This window comes from Belonocnema kinseyi, chromosome 4 (genome assembly GCF_010883055.1).
Source record: "Belonocnema kinseyi isolate 2016_QV_RU_SX_M_011 chromosome 4, B_treatae_v1, whole genome shotgun sequence".
NCBI classification, from domain to species: Eukaryota; Metazoa; Arthropoda; class Insecta; order Hymenoptera; family Cynipidae; genus Belonocnema; species Belonocnema kinseyi.
The window spans coordinates 84,005,598-84,026,202 of record NC_046660.1 but is presented as its reverse complement, the minus strand read 5'-3'; the positions used below and the strand labels follow the sequence as shown (position 1 = coordinate 84,026,202).

Here is a 20,605-nt window from a genome sequence, read left to right as displayed (position 1 = left end):
ATCTAGTCGGGAGTGGTGCTGACTGAAAACAGATGATTTGGAGCGATTCGCGCGCCATTTGTTGGTCATTCTAAGGACTTATTGAACTACCCTCGTATTTAACAATAGAATTAAATTCTTAACCAAAACAGATTGTTATTTTTCAAATCAAGAGTTGTATTTATAATCAAACAGTTTCAGTTTCAAGCAAGAGTTGCAATTTTCAACAAAAAAGTTTAATTTTTACGCAAATAGTTGAATTTTCAATTAAATTGTAAAAACTTCTAAGAAAAAAAACAATTATCTACAAAAAAACTTTTGTATTTTCAAACAAATAATTGAATTTTCAAGCACCAAAAATCGTCTAGAAAATATGAATTTTTCAACAAAATAGTTTAATTTTCAATAAATTAAATAATGAAAATTTCATCCAAAAAATATGAACTCTATGTACATCTACTTCTAGCATAGAGACTGATCAAGATATTTCAATGACTTCAGTGGATTTCTATTACTTCAGGAGATTTCGAGTGACTTTAGGAGAATGCAAGTGACTTCAGATGAATTCTGGTGATTTCACATGACTTCATGTGAATTCAAACGACTTTACGTATTTCAGGAGATTTCGAATATCTTTGGGAGAATTCAAGTTACTTCAAATGATTTCAGGTGATTTCAAGTGACTTCATGTGAATTCAAATGACTTCGGATAATTCAGAAGATTTCAAGTGACTTTAGGAAAATTCAAGTGAATTAACGTAAGTTTATGTGGATTAAAATGACTTAAGGTGTTTCAGAAGATTTCGAATGACTTCAGGAGATTTCAAGTGATTTCAAAAGCATTCAGGTAATTTCAAATCACTTCCCGTGTCTTTATGTAAATACAAATAACTTTCGACATTTCAGGAGATTTCAAGTGACTTTAAATGAATTCCAGTGATTTCAAGTGAACTCAAGTGACTTCAGATATTTCAGGAAATTTCAGATATTTTAGAAGACATCAGGAGATTTCATTACGACTTTGCACCTGATTTCATGAGTAGTCAGTCCCTCGGAATTGGCCTCCAATCAAAAATAGTTGAATTTTTGTAATATATTCTAATAATTCAGCTCGCATTTAAGGCCATGTGACGAGTGGGTCACGTGACCAAACCTGGTCTTCGATTTTTCTTTCCCAACTTACGTCTAAACGAAAGGAGGTATCGCTCTGAAAGTTTGGGTAATGAAAGTGGAGGTAATAAAGTCCATGTCTTAGCTTTGTTCCGGTGGAAATTTTGAGAACAAATTTTTTTTGAAAAAAATACCAGTGGAAGTTTTCTTTCCCAACTTACGTCCACACGGAATGAATGAGATATCGTGTTAAAAATTTGGCACGATAAATAGAAGGCATGCAAGAATTTGTCTCTGGTCCTAAATAATTAGAATAGTGAAAAAAGTTTTTTTTTAATTTCTATTTTGGAGAAATACCGATCGTGCTGTCGTCAAACCCTGCAAGCATGGACATAGGGAACAAGGGACTAGGCATGACATTACGGGGGTGATGCAATGAGGGGGGAGGTCCGCCACCTTTTGATGTCCCGCGACAAACGCCCACATGTTTATATTTTCATGCACAGTTTGTTGGCAAAAATGCTCGTGCGCATAATCAAATGCCACATCATAAGATGGCGGCTCTCCCCACTCATGGAATTCCCCCCCACCTCCCGTGGATTCAACCCCGCTCACCAAGTTAGGATGGCATGTCTAGTCCCGTGTTTCCTATGTCCATGTCTGCAAGCAATTTGCAATGTTGTCAATGGGCTAGTTATGAGGTTTATATTTATCAAAGTGGGACAAAACAGCAAAAACCGCTCACGAACTTTATGCACCAATAATGCAAAAACTAATGTTTGCACTTGAAATGCAAATAAACATATTTGGTCTGACATACGTATCAGTCTGGTATCAGCTGTGTCAAAGCAGTACTAGCGCAGTGAGTAGACAACTTCGAACTTCTAGGGGTCTGTGGGTAAAACAGATTGCGTGATTACCGTAAGAGAAAGTTAAAAGTCAAACTTCTGCTGTAACACCTAAATGTGTCCGTCGATAATCATTATTTGCATAAATAAACTTTTTTCTTCCTCCAACTCTTTGCAAGGCCACAAACGATCCTTCAATATTTATCAACATTTCCCGAAAAAAATTTCTGCGTTATTTAAACTTTTATTTTTCAATATGGGTGAAAAAATATTGATCTTAGGGCTGACTTGGTCAGCTGTTACACTCATCACATGGCCTTAAGCAAAAATATAAGAAAAAGGGAAAGTTTCTCGAGAATTTCATACCGTAGATTATTGTAGATTTTATACAGAGATTAATTAAATTTTCTTTTTTTTAGACAAAATCTAAAATTGTGTCGATTAAAGTAAATTAATAGTAGCCCTACTTAACCTGTTAGTTTCACGGAAAATTCTGAGCCAGATTTTTAACGGTTTTAAAGCATACTATTTTTGAAATTTTATTCTGAAATTATTAAATTTTTAGATTCTTCAATTCAAAATAAAATTCTTCAATTTTGAAGGCTTTGTATGATAAGTTATAAACTTTCAACTTCATTCCAATGAAATTGTCCAATTTTCAAAAGTATAGTCTGAAATTTTTTTAATTTTAAGAGCTCCTGATAAAAAATGTTTCAATTTCAAATTAGACATTAAATTTTAAAAACATTTTTTTTTAGAAACAGTACAAGCTCAATTTCAGTTCACACCATTCGAGATATTATCATTTTTTTTACATTTTTTACCTAATCTAAAATTGTTGAATTTGAAACGTTTTCAATTTAAAGTCGTTTAATATATGTATACGGTGAGTGCAAAAAGTTTTCGTATACCACTTTTTTCATGACTGATTTAAGTTCTCGTAATTTTAATGATGCCAGAGCTAAAAAAAGTTCTCTTTAAAGGGTTGATTTCTCTGGGAATTATCTATAAAATAAACCCAGGATGAAGCTAATTTGTCTATTTTTTAGGTAGATATTGCAAAAATAGTGTAAATTTCAATGTTTTCTTAAATTTTTAATAACTTCCGAATTAATCAACATATTTCAATGTTCTTGGGCTCGTTTTGAAGCTATTTTTTTAACGTATCATATCAGATTATGAGTATAAATCGTGAAAATGGCCCTATCCAATTGCAAGGACTTGAAATTGTAAAAAAAAAAGTTGGAAAAATTGCAATATTCTTCGTGTTGTCAAAAATATTTTTCTAGAATATATAAAATATATAATCAAAAAGTTTCTATAAAATATCCTCAAAATATATATTTGTTTATTTTTTATTTTTATTTGCCTACAGATAAGATGTTTTCAAATTTTTTGTTAAAACTTCTAGTTATTGTAATTCGATAAGATTTTTTGTTGTTGATTTATACCAATCAGCTGTTGTGGTACAGTGAAAAAATAGCTTCAAAATGAGCACAAGATCATTGAGAAATGTTGATTATTTCGAAAGTTATTGCAAATTTACGAAAACATTGAATTTTACACAATTTTTTACATATCTACTTAAACAATGGACAAATTGGCTTCATCCTGGGCTCAGTGTATGCAGTATTTCGAGAGCAATCAACCCTTTAAAGAGAAATTTTGTTAGCTATGGCATAATTAAAATTAAGAGAACTTAATCAGTTATCAGAAAAGAGGTGTACGAAACTTTTTACATTCACTGTTTATAGCTTTTTATTTTAAACTCTTTCAATTCGAAAATACTATTTATCAATGGATTTTATTTAATGAAAGAAAAATTTTAATTTGTATAGATTTTTTGAAGAATATAATTTTTTCTAAATAATTTTGGAATTTCGAGGTTTGAATTCATTTTAGTATAAACGTTTGTAATATATTTCTGAGTTTCTTGAGAAACAATAATTTTCATTCACAAGAACTCACGAGTTTGCAAGTTAACGACATAATTGATACCTGCCGAAATTTTCTCTCAGTGCTCACATTTCTCACATATAATTTACTCTTCGCTCTAAACCAAAAGTTAACTTACAAGCAAATTATGTTTCTTCATCATTTAAATCCTGGGCAATTTGCAACTTTTGGCGTTACCCACGATTCTGCATCGCCCGATCGAGAGGTGGGTTTAAAATAAAACTGCTGCAAATTATAATTAAGGAGATGTATAATTTAAAGAGTTTATTTTAAAGACATCCATCTTACCTCTTTAATAAATGCTTAAGTTCTCTAATGGATGTGATTAATCCTTCAGGCTTGAAATATTAAAATGATGCAAAAGATAGAAGCAGAGATTTGGAAAACAAATTGATTTAACTCAAAATTGTTTAATTTCAAATCCTTTCGACTGAAAATTGTGCAACTAGTAAGCCAAGTTTTCTAATGTTTTACGTATTCGAAGAAAAAACAGACAATTTTGAACACTTAAAATTGAATCCAACAAATTTAGAATATCTAAATATAAAATTATTTAATTTTAATCTTACTAAAATTAAAACCGAACAACTTATGTTTACATATATTTTAAATTATTACAAATTTAAAACTGACTATCTTTAATATACTAAGTGGCGAAGCAAGTCATGGAAATGAAGGTCGAAATATACTGACTGACTATACTGACTGCATTATTAATAAGTATCGTATCAAGTAGCATCAAGTGACAATCCAAGCGATTGGATACATTTTTTTACAACAACTATGATTTTCGTTCAAAGAAAAATCACTGTCATTTTCACAGTTCAAAATTTAAGAATTTTAAATATTTTGAACCTTTAAGGCCATGCAATATCAAGTTGCAAATAAGGAAAATTAATTAAAAGGCCCAAAGGACTAAAATAAGTCGTTAAAAATAATTAATTCCCGAATTGTGCATCACGATTTTAAAAATTCAACCATTTTAATCTAAAGTGTAAAATTTTAAAGAAAATTCGATAAGCTGACAAATTGACGTATACTAATAAACTGTCACATTGACATGAAAGAAAAAGTCGCGAGACAAAAAACACGTGAGACTCGAACGGAAACATAATATAGGAACTTCAATGTGGACAGAAAGAATTAACGAATGGCACATTATTATATATAATTATTTTGAATAATATAATATGAAATGTATTGATTTGGAATTGTATGGAGATTTAAAATTCCTTTTCAGTACCTTTTTCACTGGTCTTGAAAGAATTAGAGTCGTCATTTTTTCTTCGAGATTTTTATTCCCCATTCCCGGCACGCACAAAACAGTCACGATGGTTCACATTAGAATTTTACAGGTAGACATTGTGCTACAAGTTTCCTAAGCAAATTATTCCGACGAGAGAGAATTTTTCTGTCTACGACCTACAAAAGTCGAATGCATTGAACACGAAATTTCACCTGCCAAGATTTGTTCACCACTTCTCAATAGCACATGAAGAGAAAATTAATTTCTCGAAACTCACTAAAAGTTTTGCGTTCTATACTCATTGTTCTTGCTCACTTTTTTCCACTCAAAATAGTTCATACGTAGTCAGATCTATTGAATTAAAGAAACACTTTTTATACACTATATTAATCACTTTTGTACAAGACTTTGTTGCCCGAACTTCATCTTTTATTTAAAATATTTGTTAAAACTGGAGGCAACTTTGGGCGATGATTTAAGTGTTAAAATTTGGTGGATTTTGATCATTTATAAATACTGTTTCATCTTTGGTATGAGTTTATATTAATTGTAAGAGTACAGTGTTCTTAATATATTAATTAAATATTTGAACGGGCGTTTTAGGAGAAAAGTTCAAGGTCAGATGTTTGGAGGAAGAAAGAATAACAACCCCGTAGGCGATGGTTTGTGAATCTAGACTGAGTCCTGAGAGCTGGGGGTGGCTTAGAGTTCCTGCGGGTTCGTGACTGAAGGGAGTCTCATGGCGCCATGGAATATCGACCCATTATGTTACACTATATGACTATAGTACTGCTCTACCCCACCTTGTCCCACCTTTGCCCACCAATTTTACGACTTTCTGGTTTATGCCCTTCACTGATCGCTAAATGTCACGAAATTAAATGATTCCCTACTGATAGACATCTGGGATTTGGACAAAATGCTATAAAGGAAGATAAATTCCCAAGTGAATTTGATAATGATAAATGATAAAACACATTTGATATATCAATGATAAAGTCAATTTGATATAAACATAATTAAACCGCTGGAAAGTGGTTTGGGCACATTCTTCAAATGGTGTATATCTTTAATGTGATCATTTCATTAGCACTGTGCTTCCCCATAGACGATTGTTTCATATTTATTGTATTTTATATTTTTTATGGAAAAGGGGCTTTTTGATTGTAAAAGGAGCCGGAAAGTTTGAAAACGAGGATTTTTTATTGTAAAAGGGAGTTGCGGTAATTTTTTATATCGTAGTAGTAGTAGTAGTGTAGTAGTTATATCTTTTTAATTTAACACTCTCTTCAAGTTAGCAAAATGAAAGAGGAGGTACTCATTTTTGATTGAGCAAAATCATATTTCACAATTCTGAAAATAAATTTTTTACGTTTTGTACAATCATATATTACAAGAGAATCATTGAAAAGTATTTATGACTTTGAATAAAAAATTTAATATTTTGAAAAAATTTCATTTTATTTTATGGGTAGATGTTAAAAACATGAAGAAAATTTTAAGTTTGATAATCGAATTGATGATATTCCAATTCATAGTAAAACTTAAACCCCACAAATATGATCAAATATTAAAAAGGGTGAAAAGTTTCAATGCTTTAAAATGAAAACCAACCGCACACATATTACTTTACTTTCAAGATTGGACTGTCATGTACACAGCCGTTAAATAAGTACTTTTTATACGACTTAGTATATATTTTTCCCGCAGTTAATTCAGTAGTCTTACAGCCCGAAAATTAAAAAAAATATTTCACAGTAAGGAATTCTTTTTGTTATTTAAGTAATAGAGTAACAACAACGCTTAACTTTAACACTTAGAGGTTATGTTTCACATGATTTACTCTAGTGTTACAGAACTAATTAGTTAATGAGTCCGCAATCATTGGTTACGTGCGCAATTTTAGAGTGGCATGTGTGATTACTATTTCAATCAGTGAATTTTGCACTCCTGTCTAATTAGAGTGTAGGAAACCTTTTCTCTTATACAAAAGTTAATAAATTATTTTAATCAGTACATATAACTTTACTTTACCATAAAGTATTTCTGAATACATTAATTGAAACATCTTTTCAAAATACTGTTTTTTACTTTAAATTTTCACAATTGCGAATTTCAAAAAATTGAAGGTTCTGCTGAGTATTTTTTGAGTGGAAAAAGATCATTTTTGAAAAAATATATATCTATGTAAAAAGTGTGTTATGAAAGAGTTGTGTTCACCTGGCCTACAACTCAACATATTTTTCAGATTTTCGAACTTTTCATTTTTAAGATTTGTGTGTATGGTGGCCCGAAATTGTTGTTGTTGTGAATTTTTGATTAAATTTTAATTTTTCAGAAAAATCGTTTGCGTGACAATTGATCATTTCGCACAACTTTTGTTTTGGTGAAAAAACAAAATGGCGTTTGCGGCATGTTTGTTTAAAAAATGGCAGTGCTAGTCCTAAACAAGATTTTTTTTAAATTCTGCCTAAATTTTTTTATTTTTTGTAAGAATCTGTTGCGTTACAATAGAGCACAAATCTAGCATAATTCAGGACAACTGTAATTTTTTAGAAAATTTAAGATGGCAGTGCCATCTTCTTGAACATGAATTTCTACGGATTATTTAAGAAATTTATTTAAAATTTTTTAAATGATCCTTTAATTATAGAACACACCTTCCCTCCGAGTAATTGAAAATGAAAGAATTCTATAGAAATATAAAAAATGCCAAGGAATTTGTATGGGCAAGGGGGGAAATTTAATAAAAATTAATAAATATCAAGACATTTGTTTGCTTATATGGGAATTTAGTGACATTCCGCAGTCAATACACATTTCTAAAAATTCCACAAAATATTTTGAAAATTTATTGAAATTCTATGATAATAAAATTTAAAAAACCACATATATCATGAAGGAAGGCAGTCCATGCTCAAGTCACAAGAATAATTTAGCACTCAAATATGTTTTTTTTTTTAAGGCAATAAGGCAACACCGTATTGAGTTATGAGTATTTGAAATTTTTAAATTGAAAACACGGATTATCAAAAAATGGTCAAAATTTGTATTAAAAGTGTGATATATTTTAATCTAACACATATATTTATACTCTTTTTTCTAATTATGATATAACTTCTTGCCCTCTGTCAGACTCCGTTGGAAACTTTAAAAAAAAGTTTAAAATTGATCAAATTGCGGCTGTTTTCCTGAAAATATTCAAAGTTAATTTACTCAAAACGCGACTGTTTTTTTTTCATCTCTTGACTTTATGTTTGAAAAACGAAAATTCGCATTTTTCTCAAAACTACAAAATATAAGAAAAAAGTCAAAGGACGAAAATTGTTTCTCTAAAAAAGCTCTAGAAAAACGTGCCTCTGTTACTTAACAACGCGTTGGTGGATAAATAATAAAATAAGTTAGAAAAAATAAGAGTATCGATTATTTCAAAAATATCGACTTCAAAGAAAAAAGTTTGATGTCAAAGTAAAATTAATATTTATATTCTATTGTAAAATATAAAACTTTTACCAACAAAATTGACCATTTTTTGGTAATCCGTGTTTTAAATTAAAAAATTAAAATTCTCATTAATTTGTAAACAGTTTTTTTCTAAAATCGGTAAGATACGCATTATCTTATTCTCTTTGAAAAACGTCACAATTGAATAGAGAATGAATCTTGGCTTGAACATGGATTAGGCAATATAAATCGGATCTACTTTTAATGTATTAGCAATGCATTTTTTTTTAGGATAATTAAAATTGAAAAAAGTCAATTCTTCGACTTTAACGTCCTCTGAATGTTTATTAACATGTGTCACATTTTCCCATGATTTTTCTTTCACTATATATAGGTTTACCGCTTGGTTTACCGAGAACGCGTTCCTTTCCTGGTACCTGTATTTACACTGAGCAGTCTTTTGAGCAAATAGAAGTTTTTTTTATATATCGAAACTTGAGATAAAAAAAGAAAGGGGCTTGATCTGCTTTGATTGAATGATCTGTAAACTAAGGTACCCACAAAGTGGTACAAGGACGTCTTCTCCTCTTTCTGTCCTGTATACCTTGAATCTTGAATGCTAAGGATCTGAGCTGAATGTACCCACCCATTTGTTGTGTCGGTGAATTTCGATAAGTGGGCAATAAATGCATTCAAACGGTGAAATCTCTACTGCGATCTTACGTACATACACAATTTATGATGTACGAACTCAAAATTCTCTTTAATGTACCACAATTTTAAACCTTATTTTTTAACATAAAAATAACTCTGCTTCGAAACATTTTTATTGGTAAGATAAATATTAAAAACGAATGGAAGGTAAGCAGTACATAGAACTAGATAACCAACATTTTTCTGAAAACTGGTTTATTCCATGAAAATTCTTAAAAAATCAAATACACGTTGTGTTAAAAAATTGGTTCAAATTCTCATTTCTTTTGTAATAACAAAATTAATTAAGATTTTAGTTAAAATTTTATCTGATTTTATCCGTAATAATAACTTTTCTTCCGTTAAGCATCCATATTTATTAAAATTATTAGTATGCTTTGAAAAAATTCTCTTTTTTCAGGTCTTTCACACTGAATTTGATACGTTTTTGTGATCAAGTATTTTTCAACCATATTCAGAAACACAATATTTCAGAATTGAATTATGCAACTGACGATCTTAAATTTTCTATCGCAATTCGCAGCGGAGCCTGCACCAATTTGTGGTAAGTATCATTTAGAGAGTGTCAACTTGTTCTGATCAAATTTTTTTATTATCGTGAATCAGCAACATGTCAATCTCAAACGTGAATTTTTGTCTTATCTTTAAAATCGCTATTTGCCCTAGGTCACCCTATAATTAGCCGCATTGTCCAGCTCTCCTCAGCCCCAAAAGTCACCATAGGTGTAAAATCCCCTTATCCAGCTCTTCTAGCCACATGAGTTATCCCTAAATGTTAAATCCCACTGCCCAGCTCTCTCCAGCCCCAAAAATCACCCTTAAGTGTCAAAATAACTTTAAAGTATCAAATCCCCCTGTCCAGCTCTCCCCAGCCCCTAAAACTTTGCAGACATGGCCTTTTTGGCCTTTGGTGTAAATACGGCACTGCGTAAATAACATATATGCATATAGTCTACAAGCTTTATAGGTTAATTTAAATATTAAAAATGTATTTTTTCATCTTTATCGAGTTTATAAAAAACGTATTTTTCATAGCTAAGCCAATGTCACATATTGTTAGGCATTTTTCAAAGTTTGAGGATTGTAGTTCAAAAGTTTGATTGCTTGGATTTTTTCTATTGCTGTTTGCTGTTGAAACCTTTATTCCACGGATTATTATTATAATATTCAATTAAATTAAATTTTAAATGGCAAAATGAAATGACAGCTACATCCGATCACGAGAACGAGTTTTCCGCCAAAAACAGTTTAAAAATAGATTCAGTGATAAAATTATAAAAAAAACATAATTTAGAATCATCTTTTGCCAAAAGAATGAAAGTCTATAAGTAACGTTTGTCAAAGAGTCTAAATTTGTATATTGCGTTCCACAAGCCCAAATTTTCACTTCACTAAAGCTTTAAATTGAGGCCAAAAAGCTATGTCTCACTGCTCATCAGTTTTAGTTCGCTTCAAATTCAGTGAACTGACCCCAGTCATGTGAGCCGAAACGATTTTCTCTAACTGAGTTGAATTCAAACCCTCACAAATGCTTGCATAGTCTATAACTCTACAGTGTGACCCGCCTTGAAACCTCGCAATTGTAAAGTAAACCCCTCACAGCTGGACTGTTCAGCTTATGTGTCAAAAATAGACCTGGAAATAGGAAACGTATGTTTCCTCTTTTCTTGGATTTTTTTACCTAAGTTGTTGCTTTTAGAATTTAGGTGGTCGGAAAGGAAGTCGAAATTAGGTTCAAACTTCAAAAGACCTCAGCCTTTCCATTCTGTTTCATTAAAAAAATATGTGCACAAAATTCGAAGAATATTTCAAATTCAATTACACAAGAAAATTCACATTTAAAAGCACATAAGATTCTAAAAGTTAATTCCAAAAGTGAAAAACAGATCCTGACTTTAATAGATGTTCCGAAATCGGAGTGCTTATATTTATATTTAACAGAAATATATTCTAATGATAACAAAATATTCAGAACATCTTAATTTAAAACAATTTTTTTTCAATATAAAATGTATTCAAGAATTTTTCAGTTATGTTTTTATTTGTTATTTGTATATTTACTACAGTGTGGTTTTGAAAAAAAAATTGCATGCACATAAATAATTTCTAATGACATCATAAAATTAATTCCACTTACATTTTTTAAAAATAAAATGAATAAAAAATGTTTTATTCAAATTTTTTAAATCAAATTTCGTATGCAAAAAAATTAAAGTGAAATTTTCGCATCAAATGTGAATCCCTAAAAATGTGTTTATAAAATTCTTTAACTACAATCAATATAGCGTACGTCGCCATAAATATTTAAACAAAAAATTTTTATAATTATTTAACTACAATGTTTTTTGACACTTTCGTATTTTTGCTACAGTGTGATTTTGGAAAAAATGTACGTTCATATAAATAACGTATAATGGGAACAGAAAATTCAGCAGATTAAAAAAAACAATAAATAACTAAAAAAAACTTTATTTAATTTTACAAATGTGATAATAACCTAAGAGTAATACTTTTAATTGTAAATTGCGTCGAATTTTAAAGCTTAAAAAATTTAAACCCCATTAATGTTAAGGCTCAATTGCTCACTCATCACAAGAAGTAAAAAAAGAAAGAAAAGGAAAAAATAAAGAAAAGAAAGAAAAAAAGAAGTAAAGGAAAAAAACAGTATTTTTGATCTCATAAATAGAGCGATTGTTACGAAAAACGATTTTTAGTTTGATTTATAATACAATAGTATGAGAAGTTTTCCATAAAAAAAACGAAAATGATTACAAAAATCATTCTGTAGGACGAAAAATATATTGTATTCACTATTTACGTGAAAAATGGCATAAATCGCGTTTGGGGGTGATAAAAAATATAACTAATTGCATAAATTTTAACCAACCTATGCAAGTCATATTTTCACGTTTTTTTTTACAACTTAACCAAATTCCTGAAAGTAGAATACTATATGACTGTACTTTTTATTCGCTATAACTAAGACAACTGCATCAAAAAAGATTTAAAATAACGTTTAACATTTATGAAAAAGAAAACTGCCGTTTATCTCAAAAAAATTTATTCAGAGAAAGAGTGCCGCTTATCCCCATTTTACAATACAAATAATCAATAAATAAATTGTGTTTTAATAATTTTGTTCTTGAAAATAAATCAAACTTGTGTAAATTACATTTTAACTTACAATATACATAATAAAAATGCCACCCATTAAGTTCTGGTCTATTTCCGGAAGGGTCTAAAGTTAAAAACAGTAATTCCCGATAATAATGCTAATCTATAATTTGAAAATCAGCTTGAAATGATTAAAATTATGATTTTGCGAGATCGATATAAACATCATGGTACGGTCTTTTCAAATGTCAGTATTAACCAAACCCAGATGATACGAGTATGCGTAAGTCGATTACGCCTCGGGCAATATATCGCATCGATAAAACTCGAATTCACGGTCTAATAATACGTCTGACGAGGCTGAAATTTATGAACAGAAATATAGGATATTATGCTCGGTATAGCATCTTACTGCTATTTGATGATATGATTAATTAAGGCTCGTTTACCGGTGGTCAGGAGTCAACTCTATACCCCACGCTCTTCTTACATTTTACCAAGTAAAGTTATATCTGTTATAGCTGCTCTCAATGCTAATGTACTGCGAGAAACTTCCTGATCTAATTATTTTTCTTCTTCGTTCTCGGAGTCTCGTGAAATTTCCACACAATTTCTCGAAAATTACGACAATTTAACTTATCAGAAGATGGAGAGCTTTACTTAGTGGATATTATTAGAATAAAGAGTATGAATCTTATACCATGGGATTACTAGTATTTTTGTGTGATATATGAAACAAAATGAATTTGTGAAGCTCTTCGCCCGAGATGATTGCTAAAGAGAGAGCGAATGTGTTAATTAAGTAAGTAGCAACATGAGGATTCTAGATTTATCTAACATTTATATCTCTTCCTTTATAACTACTCCTATGCTTCCCTTTCTGATTTCTTTGTAAGAATTTCTTGATCCTCGGCAGTATAACGAGGCTAGAGCCGAATGTCACGCCTACCCCAAAAGGGATCAGGCTTAATGATATAATAAGAATAATAATATTTAGGGGACATCCAAAAATAACGCAATACGATTTGAGGGGAGCTCAACTCTCAACCAAGTAGTTGAATTTTCAACCAAAAAAGATGAATCCTAAACCAAAACCGAATTCTTTTAATCCACCCCGTTGAATTTTTAACCAAGAAATGCATTTTCTACCGAAAACCCGAAGTTTCATCAAAATACACGGAGAAAAATGGATGTTCAAGTGTAGATATTCAAAGGGTAAGATTGTACCGCCTAACATGCAGATATTCATGCCAAACATCTACTATCTTTTTGAGATGTTAGGGGTAAAAATATTTTTATGTTAAACTGAAACACATTTAGATGTTAAAATCGCCCGAACGCATGCGCATTGCGCATTAGAATTTCACAACTATATTTGTCGGTTCTATATTTTCGATATTTCAGTTGCAGAATATTACAATTTTGAAACATTTCAAAAGAATCAAAATTAGCTATCCTTAATTAAAATTGGATAACGACTTCAGTCTGTATACACGAAGGAAGTATGATCTTAAATTGCAGGTTATATTATTATACTGACATGAACACATTTGACAAAATGCTTATAAATTTAAAATTAAATTTGAATTAAAATAACCTAAAATAGATAGAATTTTAAAAACACATTACATATCATTCGTTTTTCGCTTACTTACCCTGTTTTTATTTTTTATTTTGAATTTAAAGTATTGCACATAACCTGAACTTGACTGCATGTATCATCTGATCAATATTTTACACCCTTGATAGGTTTTTCGTTCATGCCAGAACATTAAAGTTTCATTTTAAATACACAAATAAGTTATCAATTAGTTCCTTAAATTACTAGAAATAAGTAAACTCCTCAAATATTTAAAGCCGTTATTTGACATAACTCACTTTTTAATATCTACAGATGCTAAATTCAAACATCTAGATTATTGTCCTATAGTTAAACATAAAATATGTTGAACCCGAAAACCTAGATGTTACATTTGAACATCCATTTTTCTCCTTGAACATAATTTATTAAATAGGGTTTTTTTCTACTACAAAATAAAATTTTTCAAAAGAATAAATAAATTTTCGAATAGGAGTTCATAAAAAATACAAAAACATTAACAAAATACACAAATTTTCATGACAATATGTAGTTTAATCAATTTTTAATAACAAAATTAATATTGAACTAAAATGAAGAATCTCAACTAAAATAATTATTTTTTAACAAAGTACTTCAACTTTCGACAAAAACAAGAATTTTTAGAAAACAGTTGATGCCCTAACCAAAAAGGATTAATTATTAACAAAACTGTTGAATCTTTAACAAATTAATGCACACATCTGCTGTTCTAAAGAGAAACCTAGTAGTAACATTTTCCATAGAGATTTTCGATAAATGCGCATGAGAAAATAACCTCTATAGCAAAAGTCACTTACTAGGTTTTTTCGTTGGACAGCAGACATGTTTTTTCTTCTTTCCTTGTACGGTAAGCACAATACACGTAAACTAGTTTTTGAAAAATATTTCCAGAACATCGCTCATTCTTAATTATTATTAATTTTTTGATATTTATTGTGAAAAAAATATTATTTTATTTAGTTATGATTATTCATAATGTTTAAGACAATTTGCCAACGATTAATTTATATTATTATTATGATTATTATTACTATTACACCATTAAGCAATTTCCCTTACGGGGTAGGCGTGACTCACTCGGTGGGGAAGGGAGGAATGTGAGGAAGCATTATAAAATTTTTAGATTGATCCAAACTTCTCGTGTTATTTATTTAAATAGTTTTTTCTTAAATCTACGTCAACAAGAAATCGTTTGCAGGTATGTTTTATAAAATGTATGCAAAAAACTAATTGTGTGAAGAGTATTATTTAAATAATTGTTAAGCTATTACTTTCTTGTTCGCAAAATAAAAAACGCTTATTCCTGAAGACATGGAAATTCATATGTGCAACTAAAATCCTTAAATGCGATCGTAAGTACATTATTCAATACAGATTTTTCCGAATGAAAAGGGTGAAAGTTCCACTGTCATGGCTACCCGAATAAAAATTCTTCGACTTGAGTTCGACTTGAATTGCCCCAATTAAGACATGCTGAAGTCGAAAAGGTCGACTTGAGCATGTCTCAGTTTTGAGACGGAACCAGACCTCAATTTATGTCTTGCGGACAACTTTCTATGCCTTGAAGACATAAATCTGTATGTTGAGTCGAATTTGTATGACTCCAACACGTGCGGTTTATAACTTCGAGCGTATACCTGTCCTAACAAAAAGGGTAATTCTAACAGTCATAAAAGCTTATCTTTGTTAATGGTTAAACAATCTTGTATATTCCTTCTAGATCCTTCTAGATCCTTCTAGAAAATCACAATTTTTATTTTTTGGAAGAAAATTTGTAAGGGTTATACTCGTTCAGACCCACCGATTCTGAATTTTTAAATTAAAAATAACTAATTTAATAATTACAAATCCTTAACCAAGACAAGGCTCGACTTAATACAAGTAAACGCCGTTTTACCTGTCGTGGCCATAAAAGTAAAACGAAGGCCTAACGGTGGCATACTCTGGGAAATCTCCTCTAATAATAACTCGAAAGTAATTTCCAAATTATTTATAGAAGAAAGTGCAGTCAAATTCAGATTTTAGAATGATTGTTTGGATAGTATTCAAGGGTAGATTTTATCGCTTCTTTTAAAAGAATCTTAAAAGATTCTATTTTAAGAGATTACTTTGCTATTATTAGAGAACGATTAAGTTATTTTAAGATGCCTGGTAGATACTAAAATAAAATTAACTCGAAAGAAAAAATCATTTTTAAAAGGTGTAATAATATTGGAGATTAAGTGATTATAGAATACCAATTAAGAAGGTAAATGATTAACGATCTTTTGATTCAAAGGGCTTTAAATTAAAAGGATGGCCCTATATATAAAAAAGTTGGATCTAATTACGGAAAAAGTAGCAGCTACCATACATTCAATCAAGATTATCTCAAAATATGATTTTCTCAATGTATACAATCTAATTATTAGGAAATGATTAAAATAATTAAAATCTTGCACAAAAAGTCTAATATCGTCAAAAGCCGCTAATGAACGATCATTAACGTTATAAAAATGTGACTCTAATTTATAAAAACTTCATTTTAGATTACTATACTGCACTTTGAAATAACGGTTGACATAGCGGGATGTACGAAGACGCAAGACCGAATAATTACGGGTGAAGAAGTGGAAAGCTGGGAAAGAAATGGAAAAAATTTCAAGAGGAGGTGTAACCTCAAGATATAAGAAAGTTTTATACAAATTTCTTGATAGGTTCGGGATGCTTGAAGTAAAACGTAAAACATAGAGACGCTTAGTTTAAACTTTAAAACATGAAAATGAAAATATCTCGTTCTTTACGTATTTAGGGCTGCCATAGCCTAATTTAATTGAAAAAAGTGAAAGTGACCTATATAAACCAAAAAAGTGATCAAAAGTGACTAATTCTTCATTAACATGCGACGAAAATTGACTAACAGTAACTAATTTTAATGAATAATGTGTCTAGTATCCATTTAAATTAGGAAGAATTCAAAATAATTCCGCAGAATTTATAAGAATTCCATGCGAGCTTTAGCGAATTGAGGATAAGTTCATATAAATTCAAATAAATTGGAAAATATTTTAAACAGCCGAAAATTTGAACTGCTTACAGTAAAATTCAATGGGATTCAAGAGATTTTGATGAAATTCATAAGAATTTGTGTGCATTGAACGACAATTTAAAAATAAAAAAATTTGAATTAAGTGAAATATGAGTGAACAGAATTCAGGGAAAATTGGATTTAAAAAAATGAAAATAAAATTGTAGTGTGCTCAGAGGAATTTGATCAAAATTATAAAAACTATATGAAATTTATAAAAATTCAAAACCTATTTAAAAAATTGCAGTGGATTAAAAATAATTTGAAAATATTAAAATAAGTGAATGAATTCACTGTAGGGGCTGTATTTATAAAAATTAAAACGAATTTGGCGAAAATCCAAAGAATTAAAGGTAAGTTTTAAAAACCATTAAATTGCGTGAATTAAGTGAATTAAAAGTAATTCAAGCAAATGAAACGAAACTGTTAAAAACAAAACCCAGTAAATTCAGAACATTACCGTACAATAGGGTTGTTTCGTGATTTTAGATAAAATAATTTTTCAATACATAATTTTAATCCGAACAAAAGGTTCGTTATCATTTTTTCATCCGTTAAGTCGGTTAACAGAGAAAAATTATTAAAAATTGAAGGCGGTAAAATATTTATTCAAATTGGTGTCACGTGGGTGCTTTATTTGTTTAGGTTTATGTGTCAAAAAAGTTATCCTGTTGTAATATTTGGATTAAGAATCAGTAGTAAGTTGAAGGAAAACAGTAAGTACAATTATTAAAACATCTTAAACTCGTACATATTTACGAATTTTTCAGTAAACATGATTACATTTAAGTGCTTTTTAAATTAATGCTTTATGCATAAAATAAATATATCTATTTTCGGTACGTTTCCGCTATTCGCTTTTATGAAATCCTCCTTTGAAATTTTTTAAAACATTATTTCGCGACTTCTATTTTCTATGTGCACATAACTAAAACAGAAGATCTGCACAGAAAACGATATTTGAGAATCACTGACACATGAACTGTGATTCGTAGAAAATCCGACCCCTTTGACGTCAAAAGGGCCCTCCAATCAAGGTAAAAAGTTCATATTTCAACATTAAATTAAAAATAGTAAACAATAAGTAAAAAATATTTCAAGGGCGTTTTTAAAAATAGAATTTTATATACTATAAGATTCTTTTATTGTAAAAATGATATCTGAATTTGGAAGCAATCCTATTCCAGAGAATTCAAGGGGAGTTTAAAATAATTTAAAAGAATTAAAAGTGAATTCACAAGAAATCAATTTAAATTTAAGATAATTCAAATAATGTAAAAAAATCAAATAAAATATTCCACTGAGTTCAGTAAGATTAGAATTAATTTAGAAGAATTCTAGGAAATTAAAGATTTACATACCATTCAGAAGAATTTGAGTGAATTGAACAAAATCTAAAGATTTCCATTGAATTGAGTAAAATAGGGGTAAATTTAAGAATTCAGGATGAATTCAACTGACTTTATGTAAATTCAAGTGACCTGACAAAATTTTAAAATATTTTGAAAATTGATTGGATTCCTTAAGTTTTGTAGTGATTTCAGAAGAATGCATGGAGAATTCCAAATAATATGCAAAAAATCCAACATATTTAAATGATTTCAGTAAAATGGGAGTTAATTTAGATATATTCAAAGGAATTCAAAAGAATTTTATAAAATTTATATGAATGAAAGATGAATATAACGGAATTCATGGTATATAAAAAAATTATTGAAGTAAATAAAACAACATCTTTAAAATCTAATATAATTACACTGAAATCATATAATTGAGAATCGCTATCGAGATCGCTATAAAGCGCAAGCACAGTAGCTAGAAAAACTTTTTTATGACTACTTTTTCCACGGTTTTTGAATTAGTCACGTCCCGCACGCAATAGATGCCTTGAAAAGCGAACATTTTTCAAGTCAATCAGGATCTTCATAAAGATTCTATGTCAGCAGCTTTCAATAATGCCGCCGTAGAAATCGCAATTTTAAAGGTTTTTAGGAGAGTGTTCTTTATATTATCCAAATATATCGAATATGTTTTAACGTAAATACAAAAAATATTTTATCTATTTGGAAAATATAAAGGAAAACTCCTAAAAACCATAAAAATTGCGATTTCTACGGCGGCACTATTCGTAGCGGCTGACTAGAATTTCGAAATCAGAGTGAGAGTGAGGGAGGGCGTCTCGATGAAAGATCAGGAGAAGTGGTTTTATCCGAAGCGGCCTTATTGATTGTTTCGACTGTATTTGACTGTGTCAAACAGTTAGATTCGATGACTGGCAAATCAGTCAGAACTCGATGATCTGAACTGAAATCTGAAAATTAGTCTGATTCTTAACATGAATTAAGACTAATTTCGGCCTTGAGTTGAGACCAACAATCGAGACAGTAGATAAATTTGTCAATGTCAGTTACAAGCTAATGTAATTTTATAAAGTCTTTTATAAAGTCTAAAATCTTTATCTTGAGATAAAATTTGAGAAGTAAAATAAGATCACCTCGAAGTAAGAACTGAAATTTATTCAGAACTTAAAAAAGTTGATTGACAAAAAAAACACAATATTAACAGTGTATAATGTCTGTCTTTCGAAAAGCATTACATAAAGTACATAATTTGAAAACATTTATGTTTATTGTTTACAATAGCAACGATAATGTGACGAAAAACCGCGTATGTCTCACGTTTGTTTGATATGCAGAACAGTATATTGGCCATTAATATAATTTTCTTATTCAACTGAAAATGTTATTATTGATGAGGGTAGACCGATCCTGAAGCTTCAGATTCACCCCTCCCATAATACAGATTTTGATACATATACTAGGCAGTCTGATAAGTCCCTGAAAAATGAAACACGGAGACGTTTTTTTGGCCAAAGTCGGTTTTATTTTTCAACATAATCTCCTTTTAGGTCGATACAGCGAGTCCAACGATTTTCTAACTTTTTGATACCGTCCGAAAAGTACTCGATCTGAAGGTCTCCAAAATACGCCTCAGTTTCAGCTTTGAGCTCCTCATTTGAGTAAAAACGCTTACCGGTGAGCCATCTCTTCAGGTTAGGGACCAATTAGGAACCAATTCGAAGCCGATTTCATGCAATTTTGCTTGTGCAACTAAGCATGAATGAACAGGCGCATTGTCGTGATGATAAAGCGGTTTTTTCTTCTTCAAATGCGGTCGTTTTTCGGCGATTTCGATTTTCAATCGGTCCAATAATGATGAATAATATGCTCCGGTTATGGTTGTACCTTTTTCAAGATAATCCACGAATATTATGCCATGTGCATCCCAAAATACGGAGGCCATAACCTTTCCGACCCATTGTTGCGTTTTTAGACGCTTCGGAGCATTTTGGCCCGATGGAACCCACTGTTTTGCCTGTTGCGTTGAATCGGCGCAAAAACTCAGTCGTCTTACGCGAAAATAATGCCAAATTCTGCTGGGAAGTTGTCACACGAATTCGTTTTTGGTCCACTGTGAGCAAACGCGGCACCCATCGCGCGCAGAGC

At 30.3% G+C, this 20,605-nt stretch overlaps 1 protein-coding gene across 1 annotated transcript in view; it reads right to left on the bottom strand.

The window, feature by feature from the left end:
- LOC117172163 (rhotekin-2-like) overlaps positions 1–20,605 on the bottom strand; it is a 252,101-nt gene that overhangs the window by 44,414 nt on the left and 187,082 nt on the right. The window lies entirely within an intron of this gene.